The following is a 27018-nucleotide window of genomic DNA, read 5'->3' on the forward strand; positions in this document are numbered from 1 at the left end:
TTCTGTTCCATTGATTGATGTGTCTGTTTTTGTGCCAGTACCGTACTCTATTGATGATTACAACTTTGTAATAGAGCTTGAAGTCTGGAACTGTGATGCCATCAGCTTTGCTTTTCTTTTTCAACATTCCTCTGGCTATTCAAGGTCTTTTCTGGTTCCATACAAATTTTAGGATTCTTTGTTCCATTTCTGTGAAAAAAGTGGATGGTATTTTGATAGGGATTGCATTAAATGTGTAGATTGCTCTTGGTAGCATAGGTATTTTCACAATATTTGTTCTTCCAATCCATGAGCATGGAACGTGTTTCCATTTCTTTGTGTCTTCTTCAATTTCTTTCATGAGTATTCTATAGTTTTCTGAGTATAGATTCTTTGCCTCTTAGGTTAGATTTATTCCTAGGTATCTTATGGTTTTGGGTGCAATTGTAAATGGGATCGAGTCCTTACTTTCTCTTTCTTCTGTCTTGTTGTTGGTGTATAGGAATGCCACTGATTTCTGTGCATTGATTTTGTATCCTGCCACTTTACTGAGTTCCTGTATGAGTTCTAGCAGTTTTGGGGTTTTCCACATGAAATATCATATCATCTACAAAGAGTGAGAGTTTGACTTTTTCTTTGCCAATTTGGATGCCCTTTATTTCTTTTTCTTGTTTGATTGCTGTGGCTAGGACTTCTAGTACTATGTTGAATAACAGTGGTGATAGTGGACATCCCTGCTGTGTTCCTGACCTTAGGGGAAAAGCTCTCAGTTTTTCCCCATTGAGAGTGATATTTCGCTGTGGCTTTTTCCTGGATGGCTTTTATGATATTGAGGTAAGTATCCTCTATCCCTATACTCTGAAGTGTTTGTTTATTTATTTATTTATTTATTTATTTATTTATTTATTTATTTATTGTTGTGTTAATCACCATACATTACATCATTAGTTTTTGATGTAGTGTTCCATGATTCATTGTTTACGTATAACCCAAGGCTCCATGCAGAACGTGCCCTCTTTAATACCCATTACCAGGCTAACCCATCCTCCCACTTACCACCCCTCTAGAACCCTCAGTTTGTTTTTCAGAGTCCATTGTCTCTCATGGTTTGTCTCCCCCTCCGGTTTTCCCTCTTCATCTTCCCCTCCTGTTTTCTTCTTCTTCTTCTTCTTCTTCTTCTTCTTCTTCTTCTTCTTCTTCTTCTTCTTCTTCTTCTTCTTCTTCTTCTTCCTTCTTCTTCTTCTTCTTCTTCTTCTTCTTCTTCTTCTTCTTCTTCTTCTTCTTCTTCTTCTTCTTCTTCTTCTTTTCAACTTAACATATAAGAGTTTTGATCAGGAAAGGATGCTGTACTTTGTCAAATGCTTTTTCTGCATCTATTGAAAGGATCATATGGTTCTTATTCTTTCTTTTATTAATGTATTGTATCACACTGATTGATTTGCGGATGTTGAACCAACCTTGTAGACCAGGAATAAATCCCACTTGGTTGTGGTGAATAATCCTTTTAATGTACTCTTGGATCCTATTGGCTAGTATTTTGGTGAGAATTTTTGCATCCATTTTCATTAGGGTTATTGGTCTGTAAATCTCCTTTTTGTTGGGGTCTTTGTCTGGTTTTGGGATCAAGGTAATGGTGGCCTCATAAAACAAGTTTGAAAGTTTTTCTTCCATTTCTATTTTTTGGAAAAGTTTCAGAGGAATAGGTATTAATTCTTTAAATGTTTGGTAGAATTCCCCTGGGAAGCCATCTGGCCCTGGGCTTTTATTTGTTGGGAGATTTGTGATTATTGCTTCAATTTCCTTAGTGGTTATAGGTCTGCTCAAGTTTTCTATTTCTTCCTGGTTAAGTTTTGGTAGTTGATACATCTCTAGGAATGCATCCATTTCTTCCAGATTATTTAATTTGCTGGCATAAAGTTGCTCATACTATGTTCTTATAATTGTTTGTATTTCTTTGATGTTGGTTGTGATCTCTCCTCTTTTATTCATGATTTTGTTGATTTGGGTCATTTCTCTTTTCTTTTTGATAAGTCTGGCCAGAGGTTTATCAATCTTGTTAATTCTTTCAAAGAACCAGTTCCTAGTTTTGTTGATCTGTTCTACTGTTCTTTTGGTTTGTATTTAATTGATTTCTGCTCTGACCTTTATTATTTCTCCTCTCCTGCTGGGTTTCAGCTTTATTTGCTGTTCTTTCTCTAGCTTCTTTAGGTGTAGGGTTAGGTTGTGTATTTGAGACTTTTCTTGTTTCTTGAGAAAGGCTTGTATTGCTATATATTTTCCTCTTAGGACTGCCTTTGCTGCATCCCAAAGATTTTGAACAGTTGTGTTTTCATTTTCATTGGTTTCCATGAATTTTTTTTAATTCTTCTTTAATTTCCTGGTTGACCCATTCATTCTTTAGTAGGATGCTCTTTAGCCTCCATGTATTTGAGTTCTTTCTGAGTTTCCTCTTGTGATTGAGTTCTAGTTTCAAAGCATTGTGGTCTGAAAATATGCAGGGAATGATCCCAATCTTTTGGTACCGGTTGAGACCTGATTTGTGACCTAGGATGTAATCTATTCTGGAGAATGTTTCATGGGCACTAGAGAAGAATGTGTATTCCGTTGCTTTGGTATGGAATGTCCTGAATGTCTGTAAAGTCCATTTGGTCCAGTGTTTCATTTAAAGTCTTTATTTCCTTGTTGATCTTTTGCTTAGATGATCTGTCCATTTCAGTCAGGGGGGTGTTAAAGTCCCCCACTATTATTGTATTGTTGTCAATGTGTTTCTTTGCTTTTGTTATTAATTGCCTTATATAACTGGCTGCTCCCATGTTAGGGTCATAGATATTTACAATTGTTAGAACTTCTTGTTGGATAGAGTCTTTAAGTAGGATATAGTGTCCTTTCTCATCTCGTATTACAGCCTTTGGTTTAAAATCTAATTTGTCTGACATAAGGATTGCGACCCCAGCTTTCTGTTGGTGTCCATCAGCATGGTAAATGGTTTTTCAGCCCCTCACTTTCAATCTGGTTGTGTCTTTGGTTCTAAAATGAGTCTCTTGCAGACAGCATATGGGTGGGTCTTGTTTTCTCATCCAATCTGATAGCCAGTGTCTTTTGATTGGGGCATTTAGCCCATTTACATTCAGGGTAACTTTTGAAAGATATGAATTTAGTGCCATTTTATTGCCTGTAAAGTGACTGTTACTGTATATTGTCTGTGTTCCTTTCTGGTCTCTGTTGCTTTTATGCTCTCTCTTTGCTTAGAGGATCTCTTTCAATATTTCTTGTAGGGCTGGTTTCGTGTTTGCAAATTCCTTATTTTTTGCTTGTCCTGGAAGTTTTTTATCTCTCCTTCTATTTTTAATGACTGCCTAACTGGATATAGTATTCTTGGATGATATTTTTCTCGTTTAGTGTTTGAGTATATCATGCCAGTTCATTCTGGCTTGCCAGGTCTCTGTGGATAGGTCTGTTGCCAATCTAATGTTTCTAAAATTGTAGGTTACAGATCTCTTGTCCCAAGCTGCTTTCAGAATTTTCTCTTTGTCTCTGAAACTCATAAGTTTTACTATTAGGTGTTGGGGTGTTGACCTATTTTTATTAATTTTGAGAAAGTTTCTCTGTGCCTCCTGGATTTTGATGCCTGTTTCCTTCCCCAGATTAGGGAAGTTCTCTGCTATAATTGGCTCCAATATACCTTCTGCCCCTCTCTCTCTTTCATCTTCTTCTGGGATCCCAATTATTCTAATATTGTTTCATCTTATGGTATCACTTATCTCTCGAATTCTGCCCATGTGATCCAGTAGTTGTTTATCTCTCTTTTTCTCAGCTTCTTTATTTTCCATCATTTGTTCTTCTATATCACTAATTCTCTCTTCTACCTCATTTATCCTAGTAGTTAGAGCCTCCATTTTTTATTGTACCTCATTAATAGCCTTTTTGATTTTGACTTGGTTAGATTTTAGTTCTTTTATTTCTCCAGAATGGGTTTCTCTAATATCTTCTATGCTTTTTTCAAGCCCAGGTATTATCTTTACAGTCGTCATTCTGAACTCTAGTTCCAACATCTTACTAATGTCTATATTGATTAGGTCCCTGGCAGTCGGTACTGCCTCTTGTTCTTTTTGTCAAGGTGATTTTTTCTGTCTTGTCATTTTGTCCAGAGGATAATAGATGAATGAGAGAACAAAATGCAAACAGGGTAACAACGACCCCAGAAAAATATACACTAAACTAATCCAAAGAGACCTGAAACCAGGGGAAAAGAAAGGGAAAGAAGAAAAAAAAAGAAAAAGAAAAAATTAAAAAATTATGATCAGCTAGAATCAGGCTGGTGCATAGATCAGTGCCACCTGTAGATTTTGGGCATATTTTGTTCTGTTAGGAGAAAGTGCCTCCCAAAATTTTAAAGAAGGAAAAACTTATATATGTACAAATTAAGGGTATATTTGATGAAAGGATGCAATATGACTGTAAAGATGAAAATTATAAAAGATTTTATAAAAGGAATTGATAAGTTGGTTGAAAAAAGGAAGAAGAGGAATTTAAAAAAAAAGAGGGGGGGAGAGAATGTCATCAGGCAGGTGACTAGAAAAAATCCATACACTAGAGATTTAGGGTATATTTTGGACCATTAGAAGAAACTGTATCCCAAAATTTTAAAGAGTGAACAACTTATATATATACCAAAAATAAGGTTACTAGTATGAAAGGATAGAATATGACTCTAAAAATGGCAAAATAAAAAAGATTTTTAAAAAAGGATTGATAAGATGTTGGTTGAAAAAGAGAAAAAGATAAATTCAAAAAAAAGAGAGAAAAGAAAAACATGAAAAGAAAATTAAAAAAAAATTAATTTGAAAGACTAAAGAATCAGGGGAAAAAAAGCCATGAATTCTATGTGCTGTATTCCCCTAGTGCTGGCCTTATGCCATTCTCATTGATCAGTAAACTTGGTCTGGTGTACTTGCTGTTCTTCTGGAGGAGGGGCCTGTTGCCCGTGGTTTTCACATGTCTTTGCTGGAGGCGGAATTGCCCCACCCTTGCAGGGGGCCGAACTAAGTAATCTGCTCGTTTTTGCTCTTGGGAGCTTTTGTTCCCTGCCGTCTTTCCGTGCAGCTTTGGAGGATGAGAGTGAAAATGATGGCCTCCCAATCTCCACCCTGGAGGAGCCAAGAACTCAGGGCTCCATTCCTGAGTGAGCCCCCAAAGAAAAGCAGTCAGTCACTCCCGTCTCCCCAGTCTCTGGCAGCACTCTATGCTCACCCGGGCTGTGACCAAGCATTTCTATCTCTGACACACGACCCCATTTGGAGTCTCCAAACCCAGCAGATCCCTGTGGTGCACTCCTGCGCCGGTCCTCCTGGGGAAGAAGGGGAGTGTCCCTGAATCTGCTGCTTGTTGGGTCCCTGCTTGAAGAGTAGTGGTCTGACTGTGCTGCAGATCACAGTTTATGGCAACTCTGAGCTGAGAGCCCACTCCTTGGCTCCATCTTTGTGGCTGGAGGGAAGATTGCTGCTATGTAATAGGGACAAGGAGGAATATGTCTGGAACTTAGGGGATTTACTGGGTTGCCTCTAGATGTGTTCAAGTGTGAATGGGCAAATAACCCTGGTAATTACAGCCTATTTGGGTATGTTAACCAGGAGTTTAGACTCTAAGGGATGAAAATGATCTAGATCAACAAAAGTGCTAGCTAAGGGTGAGGAGAATCTACTCTGGGTGGTAAAAGAGAGAGATGAAAATGTCATTTGTGGAAGTACAAACTTTGGTTTCTCCCTAACCCTTCTGGTTATAAGTTTGGTTTGAGAAATCAGATGGAGGCGTTAGCTAATGTTATGGTAGTTATCATTTTGCAATGGCCACAAATGAGGCTCCACCCTCATGATTTAAGTATCTCCTGAGGTCCCAACTACCAATACCATCACTTTTGGGGTTTAGTAGTTCAACATATACATTTTTGGGGGACACACCTAGACTATGGCATCTTTTCTGCTATAGTGGCATGGTTAGCACTTCTGTCTGAAGATCCAGAGAGATCTGAATTATTATCATGAGATCCTGCATCCCCTTGAATTGAACAATCCATTTTAAAGGGAAGAATGCAACAATGAGTACATGACCAGCATAAGATCCACCGGCCTTAAAATAGATCACCCCATTCAGGAGATGCTACCTGGTAGAATTGTTGCAATGCCATTTTAATACATAGCTAATGAGCCAGCTTGATGAATACACATTTCATATTGGGTTACTGTCTTTCATCGTGTGATATGTATTTTGAACCAATGTTCATTATATGATGTTGTGTCCTTGATAACTAATGAATATGAGTCTGGGAAACAATATGTAGAAGTAGGTATGGTTCATTTCCATCCATTCCCAGTGACCTATGTGAGGAATTTGTGCTTCTCATCCTCACAGATTTGATCTCTAGTGAATTAGAGGTCCTGATTTCCAGTGGGAGTAGGTAAATGACACTTCTGTGGGACACATTAATTGTACTACTGATCTTAAAGCTATGATTGCAGCCTGGACACTGTGGGCTCCTCATGCATGTAGACAAATGGGCCAGGAAATCAGTTATATCATACTATATACTATACAATATCATAGTACACTATGCTATGCTGTCAAGAGTAGATAATGCTTATTATCATGCAGAGGCCAGATTGCTGCTATGTAATAGGGACAAGGAGGAATATGTCTGGAACTTAGGAGATTTACTGGGTTGCCCCTCGATGTGTTCAAGTGTGAATGGGCAAATAACCCTGGTAATTACAGCCTATTTGGGTATGTTAACCAGGAGTTTAGACTCTAAGGGATGAAAGTGATCTAGATCAACAAAAGTGCTAGCTAAGGGTGAGGAGAATCTACTCTGGGTGGTAGAAGAGAGAGATGAAAATGTCATTTGTGGAAGTACAAACTTTAGTTTCTCCCTAACCCTTCTGGTTATAAGTTTGGTTTTAGAAATCAGATGGAGGTGTTAGCTAATGTTATGGTAGTTATCATTTTGCAATATACAAATGTATTAAATCAACACAGTGTTCACTTTAAATGTAAACAATGTTAAATGTCAATTCTATCTCAGTAAAGCTGTAGAAAATAAAAGAAATTGTGACTACCTTGAAGAAGCAGTAATTGTAAAGAGTTCATTTAAAATGTGGGGCATTGTAAGGGATGGAGTATAGCAGATGTTCTCAGTGCCCACCTGTATCTCTTCAAACCATTAGCATCTACATGTTGTTGCCTGATGTCTTCCTAGAAACGACTCTGCAGGTGTGCTCGTGGGCTGGAAGTTGCAGAGAATTACCAGTTTCTGGAAACAGCTCTCAACCAAGCCTGATGAAAGTTGATGTGTCAATGCCTTATCTCCCTTACTTCACATGTAGAATAACTCTAAGTTGCATGTCCCACACCAGCTGGCGCTCCCCTGCAGGTTGAAACTTCATTTACCCATAATAGGAAACTTGCATGATAACTCATCTTGTATGGCTGGTACCCTATCCTACTGCTCTCTCTCTACCCCCTAGAGTTTCCTGTGATCACCTCTCAAATAAACCTCTTGCATATAAATCTTTGTCTCATGGTCTACTTCTGGGTGAACCTAATTTAAGATAATACGCAATATATCACAAAATCAAATATAAAACAGTTTTCTTACATTTTATGATTTGTTTATACTATAAGTAAAAATAGATAGATGGTAATGGTGTTTAGATATTTGATAAGGACCTAAACAATGGAAGGATGTTTATTTGGCTAGATCAGTTTGGGCATATTTTTCTATAAAAGGCCAGATGGAAAATATTTCAGGCTTGTAGGCTATATACATTTAGTGTCACATATAATTCTTTGTGTGTTTAAAAAATTTTTAATATTTTTATAATCATTTAAAAACATAAAAACCATTCTTAGTTCATAAGCTATACAAAACAGGCTGTGCATCAGATTTATCCCACAGGTTATCATTTGCTAACCCTGGCTTAGACAAAAAACAAAATAGAAATAAGGAGATGTTAATTTCACAATATAACCTGGCTTCACATGTGAGGATTTGAGTTTCAAACAAGTTCTCATTCTTCGATTTGATTTGTGTTTATGAATATAGCTAAGGATCTTGGCTGTGGGACAAGAAGGACCTAAAACTTGTAATGACCTGAGTTTAAGTAAGACAAAAATATATGGATGGAATTTTCCTCCAAAACTCCATGAAGGGAGAGAGTGTTTGGCATAGCTTTTTGGGAGGAGAGAAGAGGTTATTATTTTAACAAAAACATTTGTAAAATAGTTCTAGAGACTCAACAAACCAAAGAGGTAATTGCCTTTGCCCTTAGGAGTCATTCTGCACCTTACGCCTGCACCCCAAATATATTGATGTTTCTAAGTACAATTTTAGCTTTCAAAACCTTCACCAATGTGTTCCCAGCACTAAATATATTGAGGGAAGAAAATCCAAATGGGGTGATTTATTTGGAAAAATTTCCAGATTGAGGGAAGGTGTCTCTTGAAATGGTGGCCTCTGGGAAGGAGTATATTATGATATATTTAGTAAATTGACGTTGAGGGAAATTGCAAAGGAATATATAAATTGGGGGCTGAAGAGGGAATAGAAAGAGAGAAAAACATTTTCCCTGGATGAGATTTATGAGCCAAGAAAGAGATAGCTTGGGAAAGAAAGTTTTTCCTTTTGTTCCCTTAATCCTGATAGACTAATAGCCTTTGGAAAACTGAGGTAGAGAATGATTTTCATCTCTTACGTTTTTGCATAGCTCCTCACCATTTCTCCATAACACATTGCATGGTGATATATTTTCGTGTTTCCATCCTTTGTTCATCACACAAAATAATACGAATTTCTGAACTCTGTGCTTGCAGACAAGCATGGTTTGAAATCATATCCATTCCTCTTAGAAAGTGTTTAGTCATATTGGCCCTCATGGGAATGAGTACAATTGTCCACAACTTAAGTGAAGATATTGTGTTTCTGCTTAGGAGTGTTGACTTCTGAGGCAAAGGGAATTATGACTTGAAATCATTTTATTGACAAAGGCAGTCTGAAGCGTCCATCCTCTTGGACTTCAAAATGTTTAGCTGACTCATTTCATCCAGAGTAATGGGGGACCAGAAGAAAATGATGGCCAAAATCCTCAGAAAATACAGATATCACTAATCAGTCCAATATGCCTTCATTCAGCTCTTATCTCAAAGCTATTAATATGCCACAAAGGGATGAGCTAGATGTCTGGCTCCTAACAGAGTTTCTGAGGGAAGTGATATGATCAGAGAACAAGACAAAAAGGAATAAAAAAAGAGGGAGAGAGCACTGCAAAGAATATGAATTTCTCGTTACTAGATAATCAATCTGTGAGCAATTGAAGGTTACCTACATGTGGCACCGGGGAGAGAATTTCATGATTTCTTAACTTCCTTTTCTTCTTAATCTAAGAGCCTTATTACATCATGGAGCACTGGAGTGAGTCAAGGGGTTTGGGCTCTTTGGAGATTGCCATAATTCCTACAGACCACTAGAGAGAACTATTTATTGTCAATATATCTTATATTTATGAGCCTCAAAATTTGTCAAGAACTATTTATGGATAATCTTCTATGCATAGCCTTGGATAAAGTACACTAAGGGGGAAAAATAAATATATTGCCCTGGTGGACTTTATGGTCTTCCTGAGATGCTTTGATATTGTTTAGCCTTTACAAACACTGTTTCTTTTGCCTGTCTCTTCCCAGCTGCCCACCTGGAAAATGCTTGCTCATTTTTCCAGATTGAACCCTCATGCCCCTTTCTCTTTGAAGTTTTCCCCTCAGAAGCAAATGCCTTTTTCTTTGTGTTCTCACAGTGTTGTCAGGCCCTGGTTATACCTTACAGTTGTCATCTGTTTTCTTATCAATTTCCTCTGGGCTGTAGGTACTCCAGCACCTGGCACAGAGTCTGAAATAGTGTCAGTTCAGTTAATGGCCAACAGCCTAGAGGTTTAATGTAACTCACACACATTTGGTTTTGTCTGAGCAGTCTGGAGCTACATAGAGCTTTAAACTGTTTTGAATTAATTGCCAATTCAAGACAAAGATCCAAGTTTATTTTACTTGAAAAATTGGAAGATACAGCAGTGTTAGGCTTCTTTTCTTGCATGAAACAGTTGGTTGGAGCTGAGAAGTGGCTTTTCCATGTAAAAAGGAACAAGTGCTTTCTAGCTAGCCACAGGGCCCAGTGCTCCCTCACATCAACTTGACCTAGGATGCTTCATTTATTTACATGACTTGCTTGGTTCCTGTAGATGTTGGAGAGTGTACCTTTGTTTCAGAACTACCTGTTGTCACTTCCTTCCCAAAGTCTTCCCAGTCCTTATCATCCCCATCCAGGAAGTAATCTACACCCCTGAACTTCTCTCAGTTCAGCGATTCTTAAAGGAGAAGGGGGATGTGCATATCAGAATCATTTGGGAAGCTCTTTCAAAATATGATTTTAGAATCTCAAGATAGTAGAAACATATTTGAAAATCTTTCACATATAAACCTCTTATCTACTTTAAGAACCATTGAATCTTGTCTTTTATCATTCTCTTCCTTATATTACAGTTATTAGGCACATGGCTTAGAGCCTCTACTAGATGGTAAACTCCTAAGAGCCAGATGTTTGTTTATTTCATCTCTGTCCTAGAAAGTGTATTGAATATAGCATATAATCAATAAATATTTTTGAATAAAAAGTTTAAGTACAGTAGTAAACTTCAGAGAAAGGAGATCCTGAATTGGCAGAGGTTGAGTGTAGCATGGGCTTCATGGGGTATGATGGACTTGATCTTCACCAAAACCACATTATCTTTGTGGTAAATTCCAAAGGACCATCCCTTTTTTTTAAAATTTTTTATTGTTATGTTAATCACCATATATTACATCATTAGTTTTTGGTGCAGTGTTCCATGATTCATTCTTTGTTCACAACACCCAGTGCTCCATGCAGAACATGCCCTCCTCAATACCCATCACCAGGCTAACCCATCCCCCTACCCCCCTCCCCTCTAGAACCCTCAGTTTGTTTTTCAGAGTCCATCATCTCTCATGGTTCATCTCCCCCTCTGACATACTCCCCTTTTCTTCCTCTCCTGTTATCTTCTTCTTTTTCTTTTTTCTTAAAATATGTTGCGTTATTTGTTTCAGAAGTACAGACTGTGATTCAACAGTCTTGCACAATTCACAGTGCTCACCATAGCACATACCCTACCCAATGTCTATCACCCAGCCACCCCATCCCTCCCACCCCCAACCACACCAGTAACACTCAGTTTCTTTCCTGAGATTAAGAATTCCTCATATCAGTGAGGTCATGTGATACATGTCTTTCTCTGATTGACTTATTTCACTCAGCATAACACCCTCCAGTTCCATCCACGTCGTTGCAAATGGCAAGATCTCATTCCTTTTGATGGCTGCATAATATTCCATTGTGTATATATACCACTTCTTCTTTATCCATTCATCTGTCGATGGACATCTTGGCTCTTTCCACAGTTTGGCTATGGTGGACATTGCTGCTATAAACATTGGGGTACACGTACCCCTTCGGGTCCCTACATTTGTATCTTTGTGGTAAATACCCAGTAGTGCAATTGCTGGATCGAACGGTAGCTCTAATTTCAACTGTTTCAGGAACCTCCATAATGTTTTCCAGAGGGGTTGCACCAGCTTGCATTCCCACCAACAGTGTAGGAGGGTTCCCCTTTCTCCACATCCCCGCCAACATCTGTCGTTCCCTGACTTGTTAATTTTAGCCATTCTGACGGGTGTGAGGTGGTATCTCATTGAGGTTTTGATTTGGATTTCCCTGATGCCGAGCGATGTTGAGGACTTTTTCATGTGCCTGTTGGCCATTTGGATGTCTTCTTTGGAGAAATGTCTGTTCATGTCTTCTGCCCATTTCTTGATTGGATTATTTGTTCTTTGGGTGTTGAGTTTGGTAAGTTCTTTATAGATTTTGGATACTAGCCCTTTATCGGATATGTCATTTGCAAATATTTTCTCCCATTCTGTAGGTTGTCTTTTGGTTTTGTGGACTGTTTCTTTCGCTGTGCACAAGCTTTTTATCTTGATGAAATCCCAATAGTTCATTTTTGCCCTGGCTTCCCGTGCCTTTGGCGATGTTTCTAGGAAGAAGTTGCTGCGGCTAAGGTCGAAAAGGTTGCTACCTGTGTTCTCCTTTAGGATTTTGATGGACTCCTGTCTCACCTTTAGGTCTTTCAACCATTTGGAGTCTATTTTTGTGTGTGGTGTAAGGAAATGGTCCAGTTTCATTCTTCTGCATGTGGCTGTCCAATTTTCCCAACACCATTTGTTGAAGAGACTGTCTCTTTTCCATTGGACATTCTTTCCTGCTTTGTCAAAGAAGAGTTGACCATAGAGTTGAGGGTCCATTTCTGGGCTCTCGATTCTGTTCCATTGATCTATAGGTCTGTTTTTGTGCCAGTACCATACTGTCTTGATGATGACAGCTTTGTAATAGAGCTGGAAGTCCGGAATTGTGATGCCGCCAGCTTTGCTTTTCTTTTTCAGTATTCCTCTGGCTATTCTGGGTCTCTTCTGGTTCCATACAAATTTTAGGATTATTTGTTCCATTTCTTTGAAAAAAGTGGATGGTATTTTGATGGGGATTGCATTGAATGTGTAGATTGCTCTAGGTAGCATTGACATCTTCACAATGTTGATTCTCCCAATCCATGAGCATGGAACGTTTTTCCATTTCTTTGTGTCTTCTTCAATTTCTTTCATGAGTATTTTATAGTTTTCTGAGTACAGATCCTTTGCCTCTTTGGTTAGATTTATTCCTAGGTATCTAATGGTTTTGGGTGCAATTGTAAATGGGATAGACTCCTTGATTTGTCTCTCTTCTGTCTTGTTGTTGGTGTATAGGAATGCCAGTGATTTCTGTGCATTGATTTTATATCCTGCTACTTGACTGAATTCCTGTATGAGTTCTAGCAGTTTTGGGGTGGAGTCTTTTGGGTTTTCCAGATACAGTATCATATCATCTGCAAAGAGTGAGAGTTTGACTTCCTCTTTGCCGATTTGGATGCCTTTGATTTCTTTTTGTTGTCTGATTGCTGTGGCTGGGACTTCTAATACTATGTTGAATAGCAGTGGTGAGAGTGGACATCCCTGCCGCGTTCCTGACCTTAGGGGAAAAGCTCTCAGCCTTTCCCCATTGAGAATGATATTCGCTGTAGGTTTTTCATAGATGGCTTTTATGATATTGAGGTATGTACCCTCTATCCCTATACTTTGAAGAGTTTTGATCAAGAAAGGATGCTGTACTTTGTCAAATGCTTTTTCTGCATCTATTGAGAGGATCATATGATTCTTGCTCTTTCTTTTGTTAATGTATTGTATCACGTTGATTGATTTGCGGATGTTGAACCAGCCTTGCAGCCCAGGGATAAATCCCACTTGGTCGTGGTGAATAATCCTTTTAATGTACTGTTGGATCCTATTGGCTAGTATTTTGGTGAGAATTTTTGCATCCATGTTCATCAAGGATATTGGTCTGTAATTCTCTTTTTTGATGGGGTCTTTGTCTGGTTTTGGGATCAAGGTAATGCTGGCCTCATAAAATGAGTTTGGAAGTTTCCCTTCCATTTCTATTTTTTGAAACAGTTTCAGGAGAATAGGTATTAATTCTTCTTGAAATGTCTGATAGAATTCCCCTGGGAAGCCATCTGGCCCTGGGCTTTTGTTTCTTGGGAGATTTTTGATGACTGTTTCAATTTCCTTAGTGGTTATAGGTCTGTTCAGGTTTTCTATTTCTTCCTGGTTCAATTTTGGTAGTTGATACATCTCTAGGAATGCACCCATTTCTTCCAGGTTATCTAATTTGCTGGCATAGAGTTGCTCATAATATGTTCTTATAATTGTTTGTATTTCTTTGGTGTTGGTGGTGATCTCTCCTCTTTCATTCATGATTTTGTTGATTTGGATCATTTCTCTTTTCTTTTTGATCAGTCTGGCCAGGGGTTTATCAATCTTGTTAATTCTTTCAAAGAACCAGCTCCTAGCTTTGTTGATCTGTTCTACTGTTCTTTTGGTTTCTAGTTCATTGATTTCTGCTCTGATCTTTATGATTTCTCTTCTCCTGCTGGGTTTAGGCTTTATTTGCTGTTCTTTCTCCAGCTCCTTTAGGTGTAGGGTTAGGTTGTGTATTTGAGACCTTTCTTGTTTCTTGAGAAAGGCTTGTATTGCTATATACTTTCCTCTCAGGACTGCATTTGCTGTATCCCAAAGATTTTGAACAGTTGTGTTTTCATTTTCATTGGTTTCCATGAATTTTTTTAATTCTTCTTTAATTTCTTGGTTGACCCATTCATTCTTTAGTAGGATGCTCTTTAGCCTCCATGTATTTGAGTTCTTTCCGACTTTCCTCTTGTGGTTGAGTTCTAGTTTCAAAGCATTGTGGTCTGAAAATATGCAGGGAATGATCCCAATCTTTTGGTACCGATTGAGACCTGATTTGTGACCTAGGATGTGATCAATTCTGGAGAATGTTCCATGGGCACTAGAGAAGAATGTGTATTCCTTTGCTTTGGGATGGAATGTTCTGAATATGTCTGTGAAGTCCATTTGGTCCAGTGTGTCATTGAAAGTCTTTATTTCCTTGTTGATCTTTTGCTTAGATGATCTGTCTATTTCAGTCAGGGGGGTGTTAAAGTCCCCCAGTATTATTGTATTGTTGTCAATGTGTTTCTTTGCTTTTGTTATTAATTGCCTTATATAATTGGCTGCTCCCATGTTCGGGGCATAGATATTTACAATTGTTAGATCTTCTTGTTGGATAGACCCTTTAAGTAGGATATAGTGTCCTTCCTCATCTCTTATTACAGTCTTTGTTTTAAAATCTAGTTTGTCTGATATAAGGATTGCCACCCCAGCTTTCTTTTGGTGTCCATTAGCATGGTAAATGGTTTTCCACCCCCTCACTTTCAATCTGGGGGTGTCTTTGGGTCTAAAATGAGTCTCTTGCAGACAGCATATGGATGGGTCTTTTTTTTGAATCCAATCTGATAGCCTGCGTCTTTTGATTGGGGCATTTAGCCCATTTACATTCAGGGTAACTATTGAAAGGTATGAATTTAGCGCCATTGTATTGCCTGTAAGGTGACTGTTACTGTATGTTGTCTGTGTTCCTTTCTGATCTTTGCTGCTTTTAGGCTCTCTCTTTGCTTAGAGGACCCCTTTCAATAATTCTTGAAGGGCTGGTTTCGTGTTTGCAAATTCCTTTAGTTTTTGTTTGTTCTGGAAGCTTTTTATCTCTCCTTCTATTTTCAATGATAGCCTAGCTGGATATAGTATTCTTGGCTGCATATTTTTCTCGTTTAGTGCTCTGAAGATATCTTGCCAGTCCTTTCTGGCCTGCCAGGTCTCTGTGGATAGGTCTGTTGCCAATCTAATGTTTCTACCATTGTAGGTTACATATCTCTTCTCCTGAGCTGCTTTCAGGATTTTCTCTTTGTCTCTGAGACTCGTAAGTTTTACTATTAGATGTTGGGGTGTTGACCTATTATTATTGATTTTGAGAGGGGTTCTCTGTGCCTCCTGGATTTTAATGCCTGTTTCCTTCCTCACATTAGGGAAGTTCTCTGCTATAATTTGCTCCAATATACCTTCTGCCCCTCTCTCTCTCTCTTCTTCTTCTGGGATCCCAATTATTCTAATGTTGTTTCGTCTTATCATATCACTTATCTCTCGAATTCTGCCCTCGTGATCCTGTAGTTGTTTCTCTCTCTTTTTCTCAGCCTCTTTATTTTCCATCATTTGGTCTTCTATATCGCTGATTCTCTCTTCTGCCTCATTTATCCTAGCATTTAGTGCCCCCATTTTTGATTGCACCTCATCAATAGCCTTTTTGATTTCGATTTGGTTAGATTTTAGTTCTTTTATTTCTCCAGAAAGGGTTTCTCTAATAACTTCCACGCTTTTTTCAAGCCCAGCTAGTATCTTTAAAGTCATGATTCTGAACTCTAGGTCCGACATCGTACTAATGTCCGTATTGAGTAGGTCCCTGGCTGACGGTACTACCTCTTGTTCTTTTTGCTGAGGTGATTTCTTTCGTCTTGTCATTTTGTCCAGAGGAGAATAGATGAATGAGAGAACAAGATGCTAACAGGTTTACAACGTCCCCAGCAAATATAGTGTATACAAATCAGAAAAGACCTGAAACCAGGGGAAAAGAAAGGGAAAGAAAGAAAAAAGAAAGAGAAAAAGAAAGAAAAAGATAAAAACAAAAACAAAACAATACAAAAAAGGCAGAATATGATCAAATATGATCAGGCTAGTGCATAGATCAGTGCCACACACTAGATTTTGGGCGTATTTTGGTCTGTTAGAAAAAAGTGCCTCCTAAAATTTTAAAGGAAGAAAGACATATATGTACAAAATAAGGGTTGATACAATGAAGGGATGGAAGATGACTGTAAAGATGAAAATTATAAACGATTTTATAAAAGGACTTGGTAAGATAAGTTGTTTGAAAAAAGAAAGAAGATTTAAGAAAAAAAAAAAGGAAAAAGGGAGAGAATGTGATCAGGCAGGAGACTAGAACAAAGCCATACACTAGTGATTTAGGGTATATTTTGATCTGTTAGAAGAAACTGTACCTCAAAATTTTAAAGAGAGAACAACTTATATATATATATGCCAAAAATAAGGGTAACTACTATGAAGGGATAAAATATGACTCTAAAAATGAAAAATAAAAAAAATTTTTTTTAAAAAAGGGATTTATAAGATGTTGGTTGAAAAAGGGAAAAAGAAAAATAAAAAAAAAACAGTCAACAAAAATTAACTTTGATGAAATAATGAATCATGGTAAAAAAAAAAAAAAAGCCATGAATCTATGTGCAGTATTCCCCTAGCGCTGGAGTTCTCCTATTCTCCTTGATCGATCAACTTGGTCTTGGCTTGCTGGCTGTTTGTGTTGATCTTCTGGGGGAGGGGCCTGTTGCTGTGGTTTCCAAATGTCTTTGCCGGAGGCGGAATTGCCCCGCCCTTGTCGGTCCGGGCTAAGGAAGCTGCTCCGGTTTGCTCTCAGGAGCTTTTGTTCCCTGCAAGCTCTCGGTACAGCTTTGGAGGACCAGGGCAGAAATGGTGGCCTCCCAATCTCCACTTGGAGGAGCTGAGAACTCGGGGCCCCGCTCCTCAGTGTGCCCCCAGAGAAAAGCAGTCACTTCCGTGTCCCCGGTCTCCGGCCGCACTCCGTGCTCACCCGGCCTGTGATCGAGCGTTGCTATCTCTGGCACCCGACCCCGCGCGGAGTCTCCAAACCCAGCAGATCCCTGCAGTGCGTTCCCGCACCGTTCCTCCCCGGGAAGGAAGGGGAGTCTCCCCGGATCTGCTGCTTGTTGGGTCCCTGCTGGGGGAGCTGTGCCCCGACTGGGCCGCGTATCACAGTTTATGGCAACCCCGAGCTGAGAGCCTGCGACTCTGCTCCGTCTCTGCAGCCGGCTTCCCCGCTCTGATACCTGGGAGCTCTGGCGCACTCAGGCACCCCCGGTCTCTCTGTGACCCCAAGGGTCCTGAGACCACACTGTCCTGGGAGGATTCCACCCCCCGCTTAGCCACTGCAGCGACGTCCCTCCACCAAGCCAACTTCTAAAAGGTCCGATTTTGTGCTCCCTGGCTCTATCACTTGCCAGAAGCGGCCTGCGGAGGCCCCTCCCCCGCCGTCTATCCTCCCGAATATCGCCTCGGATTCACTTCTCCGCACGCCCTACCTTCCAGTAAGTGGTCGCTTCTCTGTTCAGAGAGTTGTTGCTACTCTCCTGTTCGATCTCCTGTTGAGTTCGTAGGTGTTCAGAATGGTTTGATCCCTATTCAGCTGAATTCCTGAGACCAGACGAAATCTAGGTCTCCTACTCCTCCGCCATCTTGCTCCGCCTCCTTCCTCAGTATCAGGACCATCCCTTTTGAATGAAACTCCAACATAACAGTCTGCCTACAAGGCTGATTTCAGAAGAGAGTAGGTAAGGCATTGGAGGAATCTTATTTCCTCAAAGAAAAATACTCTATGAAAGAAACTTCATACCATAAAATATTTGACATCCCTTCTGTTTCTTTATTGAAATATCTGTCTTCACTGAAGAAGGAAAAAACCAAGTACCAGATGTCACTGAGAGCAAAGGACCCACTAGAATGTTTTACATATTTTTTTCTTGTCTGTATTGTTCATGACTAAGACTTTAAGGAGACACAGATAGCTGAAACTTGTTGGATTAATATACTTCAAACCACATGAACGTTGCAGTTTTTTTTAAATAAAGCATGCCTTGTTTCTATTAAATTCTAATTATGACTACTGTAAAAGAAAATGAAGTCTCTCTAATTACCACAAGAGGGAGATATATAAATAACAAGCTAGGCACTTGACTTACTTCGGTTTGGTACTTAAGTTTGATGAGTTCCACATTCTAGAGTCCTCTGAGAAAAGAGAGCAAGAGAGAGGTTTTATGCTTTATATTATCCCCTTATTATGAGATATCAACTATCTTTTCTGCTCTGTAATTACTTCATTCTACTCTAGTGGATTCAGCATTCATAACCTGTTTATAAGTATATTAGTATATATGGGTCGACCTCACTTTATGAGCAAGTCTGATTTGAAAGAATTCTAGCTCTGCTCAACAGATTCATTTTGCCAATATACTTTTGTTGTATATTTTAGACCCTGGGCTAGGGAGAGAGGATGTAAAGGAACAAGTGTGTGTCAACACCATAATACAAGGTGAATAGATTTAGTGACAGTGGAATAGAATAAATGGTTAAAGGATTCAGAGGAAATGAAGCAATTATTTCTGAGAATTTCAGAAGAGGTGAGCTATGAAGAATGAGTGGCAGTTGCAGTCTGAAAATGAAGGAAAGGGCATTTCATGGATATTGTAGGCAAATTTAGAGAGACTTTATTTTTTATATATATATTTTTTATTCGATAGAGAGAGACACAGTGAGAGAGGGAACACAAGCAGGGGGTAGTGGGAGAGGGAGAAGCAGGCTTCCTGTGGAGCAGGGAGCCCAATGTGGGGCTTGATCCCAGGACCCTGGGATCATGACCCAAGCCGAAGTCAGACGCTTAACAACTGAGCCAACCAGGCGCCCCAAATTTATAGAGACTTTAAAGTGTTTAGCCTTCTAGGAAAAAAGCAAGTTATCAGCATGGCTGAACTGAAGGATGCATGGAAAAAATAATGGGGAGAATGATTAAGAAGACTGGAGAATTAGATTGACATTTTTGGTACATATGGGGAGTAGATTTATTTAATTCTAACTTCCTTTAGTGAGCCTCTCTCTACTTCAGAGTCCAAAAACCTAAAAATCTGAATTTCCTGAATCTCCTGCAATAGATAGATTCACCAGTCAGATGTCCTCCCATGAGATTTGGAAAACAAAAGTGAAATGGAGCCTATCTTTCTGCTGCTTCTGGCTGTATCTGTTTGCAATGATGGTGGTGAATAATTTGCATTTTCCCAAGGTCTAATCTCTAGCTCTTTGTGGGTGTTAAGAGGCTCTCATGGTAGTAGTGATTTTCTGATCCTGAGATTACAATTACAGTAATATATTTTGAAGTCAACAGTTTGAGTTGGAGCCTTGACTATCTGTGTTCTTGTTTGTGGCTGAGGCAGCAGTAGTTTGGTGGGAAAATTCTGTTTTCTCTCTGGGAACCATTCCTGGAGAAGTGGGCTAGAGCCTCCATATTTAGTCCTTCTAACTAATTTGTAAACTTCTAATCTCTTGGATTAAAACTCTATTTAAAACAGGTAGTATGGATTCTGTTTCCTGCAATTCTCATGCAATTTTTTCCCGAGGACAGGGAAAATCAATGAAGGATTCTCAAGTAGGAATGACATAACCAGATTTGTGAGTCGGAAACCTTGGCCTATTGACAGACTGGAGTATGGTTTAAATGGGAGCAAAACTGGATAAGACACAGTTGCATATCATGAGGGTGATCAAGAAGCTTGTGTAAAATGCTAACACAGTGGTGTGCTTCCAGGAAGGGCCAGCTTCATGGACTTGTCACATAGGACTATGTGCATAAAAGGGCCCCAAGCTTGGGTTTAATGTTCTGTTATCACTGTCTTAAAATTCTTAGTGATTTTTATCTTTGAGTTTGGGTTTTACAAGTGAAGTCTGATGAGACAATGGAGCATAAAGGCCTCAAAATTCTCAAAGCCTCAGCTCATGTTGGGTCTCCTCACTTTCCTGGGATAGGTCCTTGGCTGCCCAATCTTCCTGCTCCCTGGTGCCTGAGACCTACCCATTCTTTGCTTCCTCATTACTGCTCAGCTGCTGCTGCCACTTCCTATACCTATCTACCTGGGCGCCTGGGCTTAGGGAATGTGGGAGTCTGGTATGCAGAGTGCCATGATAATGTGGTGGGCAACTTAAGGGGGTGAGCCTCCTGACCACCTCCTATTCAGGTACTGAATGTGTCCTGGCATGGAAGGTATAATCCATTCCTGTGGGAAGGGAAGATTGACTTTTGCCTCCAGCCCAAGAAGGTCAGTCCAGTGACTGGCAGGAGGGGAACCCAGCAGTTAGTAGGTTGTGTAGTGATTCACAGGACAGAGTCCCTGGGAATCTATGAGGGTTTGCATACTCCCAACAAGTATCACTGTGCCTAACAGACAGTAACATTAAATAACAAATAAACCTTATCATACAGGTCAACAACAACAAAAAAAACACTGAAGAAAGGAAAAAGTTTTATATTTTACTACTTTTAATAGCACTTTTCCCCTGCCTTTTGGACAAGGTGTCCACATTTTCATTTTTCACTGGGCTCCACATATTATGAAGCTGGCCTTGCCTCTAGGTATAGCACCTACAACAAAATCTGACCTTTAGCACTGAATAATCCCTGGTTTATAAAGGATTTGTGGCTCATTATGCTAAAAGAATGGTTGTCTCATCTCTGGATTTGAGTTGCCTTTTATCAGGATATGTTCTACTACCAGAAACAGTGGGAGAAGAGGAAAATAGAATTCCTTCAATTTTATCTGTAGACTTTGTGTGTGCAGAGGTGTGCATGTGAGTGGCAATATATATAGAGAAATATAGAATGAGGGAAAAGGAGAGAGAGAGAGAGAGGGAGAGAGAGAGAAGATTCAGGGGAGAACCAGGTTCACCTCCTGTACAAAGATGTAAAGGAGAAAAGGGACATTGGTCAAGAGCACGGGGGAAAGGTTTGCATATGGCGAAGAGATGGGGATGCCCCTTCAGAGAAAGGAGGGAAGGAAGTGATAATGGATGAAAATAAAAGTGATTTTTAAAGGTAGCTGGGGTATATATTTTCTATTTCTTAATTTTGGTTGCATGAAAGTGAGCAAGATTGGCAATTAGTGGATAGAAGAAAATGGACAAACTTAGCTGTGGGAAATGGGAGAAGGAACAAGCTGGAGATAAATAAAAAAAGACTAGAAATGATTATTTGCTATTTGAGGCAATTTCTTGATTTTAAAGAAGGGGTCATCCTAGACTTACTACAAAGAACCGGCACCTTCTATGCATGAGAAATAATTTTGTTTCAACAGATTCCATGTGATACCACTTCCTTTGGAACATCTATTGCTTAAAGCAAAGAATTTTTTAATTTTACATTTCTTTTTAAATTTCACTTGGTTTCAGTGGATTCCAAATTTATACTTTTGGATCTCAGCTTTTCACTCTTTGCTTTATCTTGTGTTTTCCTTGCTTGAATTTCTGGGGAGTGCAGGTCACAACATCTACTAACAGCTTTCTTTGTCTCATGAGGCTTGCTTGTTAAAAACAAACTTAAAGGCAGGTTTTAGTTGATCTAAGTGGGTAGAAGCTTACCCTGGCTTGGCCATGCTGGGAACCATATCCAGGAACTTATTTGTCAACACTGCAGTATTGACCCTTCTTACTCAGGCTCTATTCCTGAGTGACTCTCATAAATCATTTCTGCAACAAAAGAGCCCTTAGCATATTCTGTGAGGCTTTCTAAGCATTGCTCTGGAAGAGGGCAAGCTTCTGCCTTTTGTGGCCACTGAGTGCTTCTCTTGGGTTCACAGTCTTATTTTTTTTTTTTTTTGACCTTTAAGAGGAAAAAATATGTATTATGCAAGACATTTGTCTTAGCTTCCAGGTGTCAATGTGGGACCATTTTTATACCACTAGGAAACCCATTACCACTATCTTTAAAAGTCAAAATTTTTATATGATGGTAGAGACTAATTTGGTTGTTTCCCCTTGGCCTTAGAGGAGTGAGTAAATAAGATAACTTCATAGTCTGTGTCTCTTTATGAGCATTAGCATATCTTCATAGAGGGTATCATGGTGTCTCAGTTGGTACACTTTGTATGCAAGCATAAAACCCCCTTGCAGTTAACTGAGGGAAAAAAGGGTATTTGTACCAAGAACACTGGGTAGACACCAGAATCTAAGCATATAACTCCCCAGTGGTTAACACAAAAGGAAAAGGGATGTTTGTAAAAAGGAGACTAGGTAGATTTCAGATTCTAAGGCAGAATTGAATAGTTGGATCTTGTCTAGGACAGGATCCAGGATTGCTCTGTGGAACCAGGTATGAGGAATTAAAGAACAAACTTTTCTTCCAGAAGCTTTCATTAGAAAGACTTACTTTCTATTGTTTTCATCTCTTATGACACACATGTTTCGGATTGCCAAGAAAGAAAGACTGTGATTGACCTTACACTGCACACATAGCCACCCCTTGGCAGGGCACATGAGACAGTTTTATTGACAGTTCCATCATGATTGCACCCAGTAGGAGAGGTGACATTCCCAATTGAAAATGAACACCAACTATGTGTCAGGTATGTTTACGTATGTTACCTCATTTAACCCTCACCACAAGCCCACACCTATGGGGTGTGTATTATCATTGTTTTCCAAAGAAAGAAATTAAAGCTCTGAGAAGTAATCTTTGAAAGGATCAACAAAATTGATAAACCTTTGGCCAGATTCATCAAAAAAAAAAAAAAAAAGAGAGAGAGAGAGAGAGAAAGAGAGGACTTAAATACATAAAATCAGAAATGAAAGAGGAGAAATAACAAATGACACCACAAAAATAAAAACAACTGTAAGAAAATATTATGAACAATTATATGCCAACAAATTGGACAACCTAGAAGAAATGGATAAATTCCTACAAACATAACAAAACTGAAGCAGGAAGAAATAGAAAATTTGAACAGACTGATTACCAGCAATGAAATTAAATAAAAAAACTCCCAACAAACAAAAGTACAGGACCAGATGGCTTCACAGGTGAATCCTACCAAACATTTAGGGAAGAGCTAATGCCTATTTTTTCTCAAACTATTCCAAAAAATAGAAGAGTAAGGAAAGCTTCCAAATTCATTCTATGAGGCCAGCATCATGCCAATACCAAAACCAGATAAAGACATTGTAAAAAAAGAAAACTGCAGGCCAATATCTCAGATAAACATACATGCAAAATCCTCAACAAAATATTAGCAAACCAAATAAAATAATACATTAAAAATATCATTCATCATGGTCAAATGGGATTTATTCTGGGGATGCAAGAGTGGTTCAATATTCACAAATCAATCAATGTGATACATCACATCAATAAGAGAAAGGATGAAAACCATAGGATCATTTCAGTAGATGCAGAAAAGGCACTCAACAAAGTACAACATCCATTCGTGATAAAGACTCTTAACAAAGTAGGTTTGGAGGCAACATACATCAACATTGTAAAATCTTTATATGAAAATCCACAGCTAATATATTCATTGGTGAAAAACTGAAAGCTTTACCCCTAGGATCAGGAACAAGACAAGGATGTCCACTCTCACCACTTTTATTCAACATAGTACTGTAGTACTGAAAGTCCTAGCCACAGCAATCAGACAACAAAAAGAAATAAAACGCATCCAAACTGGTAAGGAAGTAAAACTTTCACTGTTTGCAGGTGAAATGACACTATATATAGAAAACCCTAAAGACTCCACCCCAAAGCTACTAGAACTGATAAATGAATTCAGCAATGTCACAGGATACAAAATCAATGTACAGAATTCTGTTGCATTTTTTTTAAGATTTTATATATTTATTTGACAGAGAGAGCACAAGTAGGGGAAGCAGCAGGCAGAGGTAGAGGGAGAAGCAGGCTTCCCGCTGAGCAGAGGGCTCCATCCCAGGACCCTGGGATTGTGCCCTGAGCTGAAGGCAGCTGCTTAATGACTGAGCCACCCAGGTGCCCCAATGTTGCATTTCTATACACCAATAATGAAGCAACAGAAAGAGAAATTAAAAAAAAAATCTCATTTACAGTTGTACCAAAAATAATAAAATACCTAGGAATAAAAACCAAAGAGGTGAAAGACCTATACTCTAAAAATTACACAACATTGATGACAGAAACTGAAGATGACACAAACAAATGGAGAGATATTCCATGTTCATGGATTAGAAAGACAAATATTGTTAAAATGTCTACACTACCCAAGGCAATCTATATATTTAATGCAATCCCTATCAAAATACTGGTAGCATTTCTCACAGAGCTAGAAGAAATAATCCTAAAACTTATATGGAAGCACAAAAGACCCTTAATAGCCAAAAAATCTTGAAAAAGAACAAAACTGGAAGTATCACAATCCCAGATTTCAAGATATCTACAAAGCTGTTGTAATAAAAATAATATGGTGCTGGCACAAAATTAGACACATAGTGGTCTATGGAACAGAATAGAAAGTCCAGAGATAAGCACACAATTATATGGTCATTAATCCTTGACAAAGGAGGCAAGAGTATGCAATGAGAAGAAGATAGTCTCTTTAACAAATGGTGTTGGGAAAACTGGACAGCAACAATCAAAAGAATGAAACTGGACCACTTTCTTACACCACACGCAAAAATAAACTCAAAATGGATTAAGGACCAGTGAGACCAATAACCGTGAAAGTTCTAGAAGAGAGCAGAGGCAGTAATTTCTCTGACATTGGCAGTAATAACATCTTTCTAGACATGTCTCCTGAGGCAAGGGAAACAAAAGCAAAAATAAACTACTGGCATTACAAAAAATAAAAAGCTTCTGCACGACAAAGGAAACAATCAACAAAGTTGAAAGAGAACCTGCTGAATGGGAGAAGATATTTGCAAATAACCTATTGATAAAGGGTTAGTATCTAAAATATATAAAGAATTTGTAAAAAAAAAAAAATTTGTACAACTCAACACCCAAAACCAAAAATTCCAGTTAAAAAATGGGCAGAAGACGTGAGCAGACATTTCTCCAAAGAAGACATACAGATGGCCAACAGACACACGAAAAGATGCTCAACATCACTAATTATCAGGGAAATGAAAATCAAAACCACAATGAGATATCACCTCATATCTGCCAGAATGGCTAAAATAAAAAACACAAGAAGCAAGTGTTGATGAGGATGTGGAGCAAAAGGAATCCTCATGTACGGTTGGTGGGAATGAAAACTGGTGCAGGTACTGTGGAAAACAGTATGAAGGTTTCTCAAAAATTAAAAACAGAATTACCATATGATCCAATAATTTCACTACTGGGTATTTACACCAAAAATATGAAAATATTAATTTGAAAAGATACCCCTATGTTTATAGCAGCAGTATTTACAATAGCCAAATTATGGAAGCAGTCCAATTGTCCATTGATAGAAGAATGGATAATATATATATAATGGAATATTACTCAGCCATAAAAAAGAATGAAATTTTGCCATTTGCAACAACATGGATAGATATAGAGAGCATAATGCTAAGGGAAATAAGTCAATCAGAGAAAGACATATACCATATGATTTCACTCATATGTAGAATTTAAGAAACAAATGAACAAAGAAAAAAAGATAAATCAAAAAACAGATTCTTAACTCTAAAGAACAAACCAGAAGGGAGGTGGGTGGGGGGATGGGTGAAATAGGTGATGGGAATTAAGAGCACACTTATCATTACAAGCACTGAGTAATGTATAGAATTGCTGAAGCACCTGAAACTAATAATATAACACTGTGTTAACTATACTGGAATTAAAATTTTAAAAAATTAAAAATTAAAAAAAAGAAACATTAGATGTCTTACCTTAAAAATAAAAAAGTTCTGAGAAGTAAGTAAACCTCCATGGTGACAAAAAATAAGAAGACTAGAAAAAGGGGTGTGTGCCTGGGTGTTAAGCATCTCTGCCTTTGGCTCAGGTCATGATCCCTGAGTCCTGGAATGGAGCCCTGTGTCGGGGGTCCCTCCTCAGCAGGGAGTCTGCTTCTCCCTCTGCCTCTCCTGCTCCTCCTGCTTGTACTCTCTTGCTCACTCTGTCAAATAAATAAATAAAATCTTTAAAAAAAGAAAAGACTAACCAGGATTCAAACCTAAGGTGAATGACTAAGCATACTGAGAATGTATCACCTCATGTTACTAATTATTAATTAGTAGAGATGATGATGATGATGATTTTAAGGCCATTATAAATGTTCTTCCCTCCCTTCAGATTTTATTGGTTACTTATTAGGAGGCTCTTACAAGGGTTTACCTGCTGAAATCATCCTTCTTCCTATCAACTAAATGCATTATCACATGCCTTTTTTCATAGGAGAGGCCCTTAAAGCCTCAATCTGGGTCCCCTTATATTTGCCATGATTCTAGAAGAATCAAATTTTTACTTCAGAAGTGGACTTAATTGAATCAGCCATTATCAAAAACTGGTAAGAATAATAATTGCTAGGGGCACCTGTGTGGCTCAGTTGGTTAAGCGACTGCCTTCGGCTCATGTCATGGTCCTGGAGTCCCGGGATCGAGTCCCACATCAGGCTCCCTGCTCAGCGGGGGGTCTGCTTCTCCCTCTGACCCTCTTCCCTCTCGTGCTCTCTGTCTCTCATACTCTCTCAAATAAATAAATAAATAAAATCTTTAAAAAAAAAAGAATAATAATTGCTGGCCTGGCAGAAAAATGGATCCAATCAGACACCAGAACTCAAAAGACAGTAAGAGGGAAACATTAAGCCTAAGGGCAAATGT

This window comes from Eumetopias jubatus, unplaced genomic scaffold (genome assembly GCF_037043125.1).
Source record: "Eumetopias jubatus isolate StellerSeaLion01/CBP00866 unplaced genomic scaffold, mEumJub1_p1.0 scaffold_15, whole genome shotgun sequence".
NCBI classification, from domain to species: domain Eukaryota; kingdom Metazoa; phylum Chordata; class Mammalia; order Carnivora; family Otariidae; genus Eumetopias; species Eumetopias jubatus.